This window comes from Arachis duranensis, chromosome 5 (genome assembly GCF_000817695.3).
Source record: "Arachis duranensis cultivar V14167 chromosome 5, aradu.V14167.gnm2.J7QH, whole genome shotgun sequence".
Lineage (NCBI taxonomy): Eukaryota > Viridiplantae > Streptophyta > Magnoliopsida > Fabales > Fabaceae > Arachis > Arachis duranensis.
In genome coordinates, this window is record NC_029776.3 from 31272425 (window position 1) to 31279322 (window position 6898).

Below are 6898 nucleotides of genomic sequence, written 5' to 3' on the forward strand. Positions count from 1 at the left end.
TCATGCATATGTTCTTCTTGATCTTCAAGTTGTTCTTGATGATTGTTTTTATTTGATCTTGTGATTTTCTTATTTTGTGTCTTTTCTTGTTTTTCATATGCATTTTCGAATTTTTAGAGTCAAAAGTTTAAAAATTTTTAAGTTTGGTGTCTTGCATGTGTTTCTTTTCTTAAAAAATTTTTCAAAAATATATTCTTGATGTTCATCATGATCTTCAAAGTGTTCTTGCATGCATCATTGGTTTTGATCTTAAATTTTCATGTCTTGAGTCATTTTGTTGTTTTTCTCTTTCTTCTTTAAAATTCAAAAATAAAAAATATATCTTTTCCTTATTTCACTCATAAAATTCAAAATTTTGGGTTGACTTAGTCAAAAATTTTTAAAACTTTAGTTGTTTCTTGTTAGTCAAGTCAAAATTTCAATTTAAAAATTCTATCTTTTCAAATCTTTTTCAAAAAATCAAATCTTTTTCATTTTTCTTCCTAATATTTTCGAAAATTTTAAAAATTTATTTTCAAAATCTTCTTTTTATTTTTATTTTGAAAACCTTGCTAACAATTAAGGATTTGATTCAAAAAATTTCAAGTTTGTTACTTTCTTGTTAAGAAAGGTTTATTCTTTAAATTCTAGAATCATATCTTTTAGTTTCTTGTTAGTTAAGTCATCAACCTCAATTTTCAAAATCAAATCTTTTTAAATTTCTTTTTCAAATCTTTTTCAAAATAGATTTCAATAATATCTTTTTCAAAACTTAATTTCAAAATCTTTTTCTAACTTCTTATCTTTTCAAAATTTATTTTCAAATTTTTTTCAATTAACTACTTTTCTCTCTCTAATTTTTAAAAACCACTAACAACTTTTTCAAAAACCACTAACTAATATTTAAAATAGAAAACAAAAATAGTTTTCCTTTTCTTTTATTTAATATTCGAATTTCTCTTCTCTCTCATCTCTTTCTATTTATTTATTTATTTATTTACTAATACTTCTCTCCTTCTTAAAATTCAAACCCTCTCTCCCTCTTTGTGTTTGAATTCTCTTTATTCTCTCTCTACCTCATTCTTCTCTTATTCTCTTCTTCCACTCACATAAAGGAATCTCTATACTGTGAAATATAGGATTCATCTTCTTTTCTGTTCTCTTCTTTTTCACATGAGTAGGAACAAGGATAAAGATATTCTTGTTGAAGCCGATCCTGAATCTGAAAGAACTCTGAAGAGGAAGCTAAGAGAAGCCAAAGCACAACTCTTTGGAGAGGACCTAACAGAAATTTTTGAAAAAGAAGAAGACATGGCAGCCAAAAATAACAACAATGCCAGAGATGCAAGGAAGATGCTTGGTGACTATGCTGCACCAACTTCCAACTTCTATGGAAGAAGCATCTCAATTCTTGCCATTGGAGCAAACAACTTTGAGCTTAAGCCTCAATTAGTCTCTCTAATGCAGCAGAACTGTAAGTTTCATGGACTTCCATTAGAAGATCTTCATTAGTTCTTATCTGAATTCTTGCAGATCTGTGATACTGTTAAGACCAATGGGGTTGATCCCGAGGTCTACAGACTTATGCTTTTCCCTTTTGCTGTAAGAGACAGAGCTAGAACATGGTTAGACTCACAACCTAGAGAAAGCCTGAACTCTTTGGACAAGCTGGTCAATGCTTTCTTGACCAAATTCTTTCCACCTCAAAGATGAGTAAGCTCAGAGTGGACGTCCAAACCTTCAGACAGAAGGAAGGTGAATCCCTCTATGAAGCTTGGGAAAGATACAAGCAATTAACCAAAAGGTGTTCTTCTGACATGTTTCCAGAATGGAGCATCATATGTATATTCTATGATGGTCTGTCTGAAATGACAAAGATGTCATTGGATCATTCTGCTGGTGGATCCCTTTATCTGAAAATACCTGCAGAAGCCCAGGAACTCATTGAGATGGTTGCAAATAACCAATTTATGTACACTTCTGAATGAAATCCTATGAATAATGGGGTGACTCAGAAGAAAGGAGTTCTTAAGATTGATACTCTGAATACCATATTGGCTCAGAATAAAATATTGACTCAGCAAGTGTTCATACCCTGGGTCGAGGTGTCCGACCCGGGATGTTCTACAGACAAAGCGACCGACCTCTTCCGGTCAGGATGACCCGACCTCTTCTTAAAGAGCTCGGCCAAGTCACAGGAAAGCCCAATAAAAGGGCCCAAGCAGAGGAACACGACCCGAATCCAAGGGCGGCCCAAGCCTATAGAGATAAAGGCGGTTCCCTTAAAGATAAAATGACATCGCTCGAAGATAAAGATAAGATAAGATAACTAACTTATCTTATCTAAGAAGGTCACTCTACGCCATTATAAATACACTGGAGCACCCAGGTATAACTCATACTCTGATTCTACTAAAAACCTGCTTAATACCCTTGCTAACTTAAGTATCGGAGTCCCTTGCAGGTACCCCCACCCTCCGGGGACGAAGGATCAGCACCATCACCAAGTCCAACAAGTCAGACACAACAACTCCAGCCCTCACAGAAGATCTCATCCGAGATCGGCCTACAGTTTCAGGTAACCCTCGGAACATTGGCATCGTTGCCGGGGACCTGGAAGTCATCCCATTACCATGGCGGATGACCATGACAACGATCACACCTCAGATCTAGAAGAAAGAACGCCGCACAAAAACGTGGGCACAACACCAAAAGATACTCTCCAAATTAACAATAAGAACTCCCCAAATGAGGGAGCCCTAGAAGCATTCCAAGATCGGTTAAAACAACTTAAGGAAGACACCCTGCGTCAACAAAAGGCCGAGAAGGATCTGCAAAGAGAAATAAGGCGACGCCGGGAACTGGAAACCAAACTCCTAAAACTTGAAGCTGATGTCAAGACGAAAGCCAGCCGATCCACTCCCGAAGACAACACACGAAAGGAGCAAGACCCATTCACCAAAGAAATCATGAAGACGAAAATCCCAAAGGACTTTAAACTCCCAGACATGACCATATATGACGGCATTACAGATCCAAGCCATCATCTTAGCAACTTCAGAAGCAGAATGTACCTCACCGATGCCTCAGATGCAGTTCGTTGCAAAGCCTTTCCAACCACTTTAACAAAAACAGCAATTAGATGGTTCGACAATCTCCCTCCTAGGTCCATCTCAGATTTCAACAATATGGCTAAAAAATTCCTGCCCAGATTCTCCATCCAGAAGGACAAAGCTAAACACGCTCCGAGCTTACTAGGAATTAGGCAAGGAGAACGGGAAATCCTACGTAACTACATGGAGAGATTCAACAAAACATGTATGGATATACAAAACCTTCCAACAGAAGCTGCCATCATGGGTCTCATTAATGGTCTGCGAGAAGGGCCTTTTAGTCAATCCATATCAAAGAAGTACCCCACATCTCTGAACGAGGTGCAGGAGCGAGCGAAAAAATACATCAACATGGAGGAAAACTCCCGATTAGGAGAGACCTCAAAAGCAGGGTTCACCCCTCAGGATAAAGACAAAGATTCCAGAAAAAAGGAAGATCGACATGGAGAGAAAATAAAAAAGTACCACAATTACACCCCTCTTCGGGTGTCTCTTGTGGATGTCTACAGAGAGGTTTGCAACACAGAAAAAAAACCACCAGCTCGACCACTCAAAGGCAAAAAAGGAGGAGGAAACCAGGCTGAATATTGAAAAATGTCATAGAAGAGCTCGTACGAGAAGGGAAGCTAGATCGCTACCTAGCCACCCGTGATGATGAACAAAGGAAAAGAAGAAGAGCAGAAGACGTCAGACCAACTGCACGATCATCCCGGACGCCAGAAAGACATGTCCACATGATACACGGTGGATTCGCCGGGGGAAAAATCTCTAAATCATCCTGCAAGAGACATCTCAAAGATGTATACCAAGTCATAGAAAAGAAGGAAACCCCCGACATCCCGGCGATCACTTTTACCAAGGAAGACGCATTCGGCGTCACGACAGGGCATGATGATCCCATGGTGATCACTATTATACTGGCAAACGCAAATCTTCACCGCACATTGATAGACCAGGGGAGCTCTGCCGATATCTTATTCAAAACTGCCTTTGACAAACTCGGCTTGGAAGAAAAGGAACTCAGAGCATATCCGAACAGCCTGTTCGGGTTAGGAGATACCCCGGTTCAACCAATGGGATACATCCCGTTCCACACAACTTTTGGAAAGGGAAGTCAGTCAAGAACACTCAAAATAGATTACATCGTCATTGATGTAAACTCAGCTTATAATGCCCTAATAGGTCAGACAACATTAAATCAACTCGACGCAATAGTCTCGACTCTGCATCTATGCATGAAGTTCCCAACCGCAGAAGGAATAGCCACAGTAAAGGCAGACCAAAAAATGGCGCGCCGCTGTTACAACGAAAGTCTAAACCTCAGAGGCAGAGGAGAAGAATTCTACACAATCGAGCTCGGTGGAGTTCGGAGGCGGGAGGAACTCCGCCCACAACCTAAAACATGTATGGATATACAAAACCTTCCAACAGAAGCTGCCATCATGGGTCTCATTAATGGTCTGCGAGAAGGGCCTTTTAGTCAATCCATATCAAAGAAGTACCCCACATCTCTGAACGAGGTGCAGGAGCGAGCGAAAAAATACATCAACATGGAGGAAAACTCCCGATTAGGAGAGACCTCAAAAGCAGGGTTCACCCCTCAGGATAAAGACAAAGATTCCAGAAAAAAGGAAGATCGACATGGAGAGAAAATAAAAAAGTACCACAATTACACCCCTCTTCGGGTGTCTCTTGTGGATGTCTACAGAGAGGTTTGCAACACAGAAAAAAAACCACCAGCTCGACCACTCAAAGGCAAAAAAGGAGGAGGAAACCGGGCTGAATATTGTGAATACCATCGGATCCGCGGGTACTCCACCAATGAGTGTTTTGACTTGAAAAACGTCATAGAAGAGCTCGTATGAGAAGGGAAGCTAGATCGCTACCTAGCCACCCGTGATGATGAACAAAGGAAAAGAAGAAGAGCAGAAGACGTCAGACCAACCGCACGATCATCCCGGACGCCAGAAAGACATGTCCACATGATACACGGTGGATTCGCCGGGGGAAAAATCTCTAAATCATCCTGCAAGAGACATCTCAAAGACGTATACCAAGTCATAGAAAAGAAGGAAACCCCCGACATCCCGGCGATCACTTTTACCAAGGAAGACGCATTCGGCGTCACGACAGGGCATGATGATCCCATGGTGATCACTATTATACTGGCAAACGCAAATCTTCACCGCACATTGATAGACCAGGGGAGCTCTGCCGATATCTTATTCAAAACTGCCTTTGACAAACTCGGCTTGGAAGAAAAGGAACTCAGAGCATATCCGAACAGCCTGTTCGGGTTAGGAGATACCCCGGTTCAACCAATGGGATACATCCCGTTCCACACAACTTTTGGAAAGGGAAGTCAGTCAAGAACACTCAAAATAGATTACATCGTTGTTGACTTAAGCTCATCCTACAATGCCCTAATAGGTCAGACAACATTAAATCAACTCGACGCAATAGTCTCGACTCTGCATCTATGCATGAAGTTCCCAACCGCAGAAGGAATAGCCACAGTAAAGGCAGACCAAAAAATGGCGCGCCGCTGTTACAACGAAAGTCTAAACCTCAGAGGCAGAGGAGAAGAATTCTACACAATCGAGCTCGGTGGAGTTTGGAGGCGGGAGGAACTCCGCCCACAACCTGAAGGAGAAATAGAGAAAATCCAGATCGGGAACACCCCGGACCAAATAATCAACATCGGCACACTCCTAAAAGGGGACATAAAAAAATCACTCATACAGTTCCTACGCGACAACGCCGACCTCTTTGCGTGGAAGGCCGCAGACATGCCAGGCATGGATCCCAAACTAATGTGCCACAAGCTAGCAGTATACCCAGGATCTCGGCCGGTACAACAAAGGCACAGAAAGCTAGGACCGGAACGCTTTCAAGCGGTGGAAGAACAGGTACGAGCTCTACTGGAGGTAGGCTTCATAAGAGAAGTCAAATACCCGCTATGGCTTGCTAATGTCGTTTTGGTAAAAAAGTCAAATGGGAAGTGGAGAATGTGCACCGACTATATCGATCTCAACAAAGCTTGATCGAAAGATCCTTATCCGATCCCAAACATCAACGCACTGGTAGATGCCTCCTCCGGATACAAATACCTCTCCTTTATGGACACATACTTGGGATATAACCAAATCCCAATGTACCCACCCGACCAAGAAAAAACCTTTTTCTTAACCCCAAAGGAAAATTACTGCTACATTGTTATGCCCTTCGGTCTCAAGAATGCGGGAGCCACTTACCAAAAAATTAATGAATAAAGTTTTTTCGGAACACATCGGAAAGATCATGGAGGTCTACGTAGATGACATGCTAGTGAAGACGCAAAACGAAGATATGTTATTATCCGACCTGACACAAGTATTCAACACCATAAGACAACACGGCGTGTGACTCAATCCCACAAAATGTACCTTCACAGTAGAAGCTGGTAAATTCTTGGGTTTCATGATCACACAGAGAGGAATCAAGGCAAACCCAGACAAGTGCAGGGCCGTACTTGACATGAAAAGCCCGAGTTGCATCAAAAGAGGTACAACAACTCAACGGGCGGCTGGCAGCCTTGTCCAGATTCCTGGCGGGATCCGCAATAAGATCTCTCCCCTTCTACGGCACTCTAAGGAAGGGAAAGGAGTTTGAATAGACAGTTGAATGTGAGCAAGCCTTCCAAGACTTCAAAAAATTTCTGGGACAGCCACCTATATTGAGTCGGCCACGGGAAGGGGAACCACTCATCTTGTACCTCGTAGTGGAAAATCGGGCAATAGCCTCAGCACTGGTCTGAGAAGACAACG

The 6898-nt window shown here is 41.7% G+C and overlaps 1 non-coding gene across 1 annotated transcript; it reads right to left on the reverse strand.

Annotated features, from left to right (window-relative positions):
* Positions 1 to 1694: 1694 nt before the first annotated feature.
* LOC127748127 (small nucleolar RNA R71) lies at positions 1695 to 1798 on the reverse strand. The gene has a single exon (XR_008010070.1). It is a non-coding gene; the product is annotated as a small nucleolar RNA R71 (small nucleolar RNA).
* Between the last annotated feature and the right edge of the window lie 5100 nt (positions 1799 to 6898).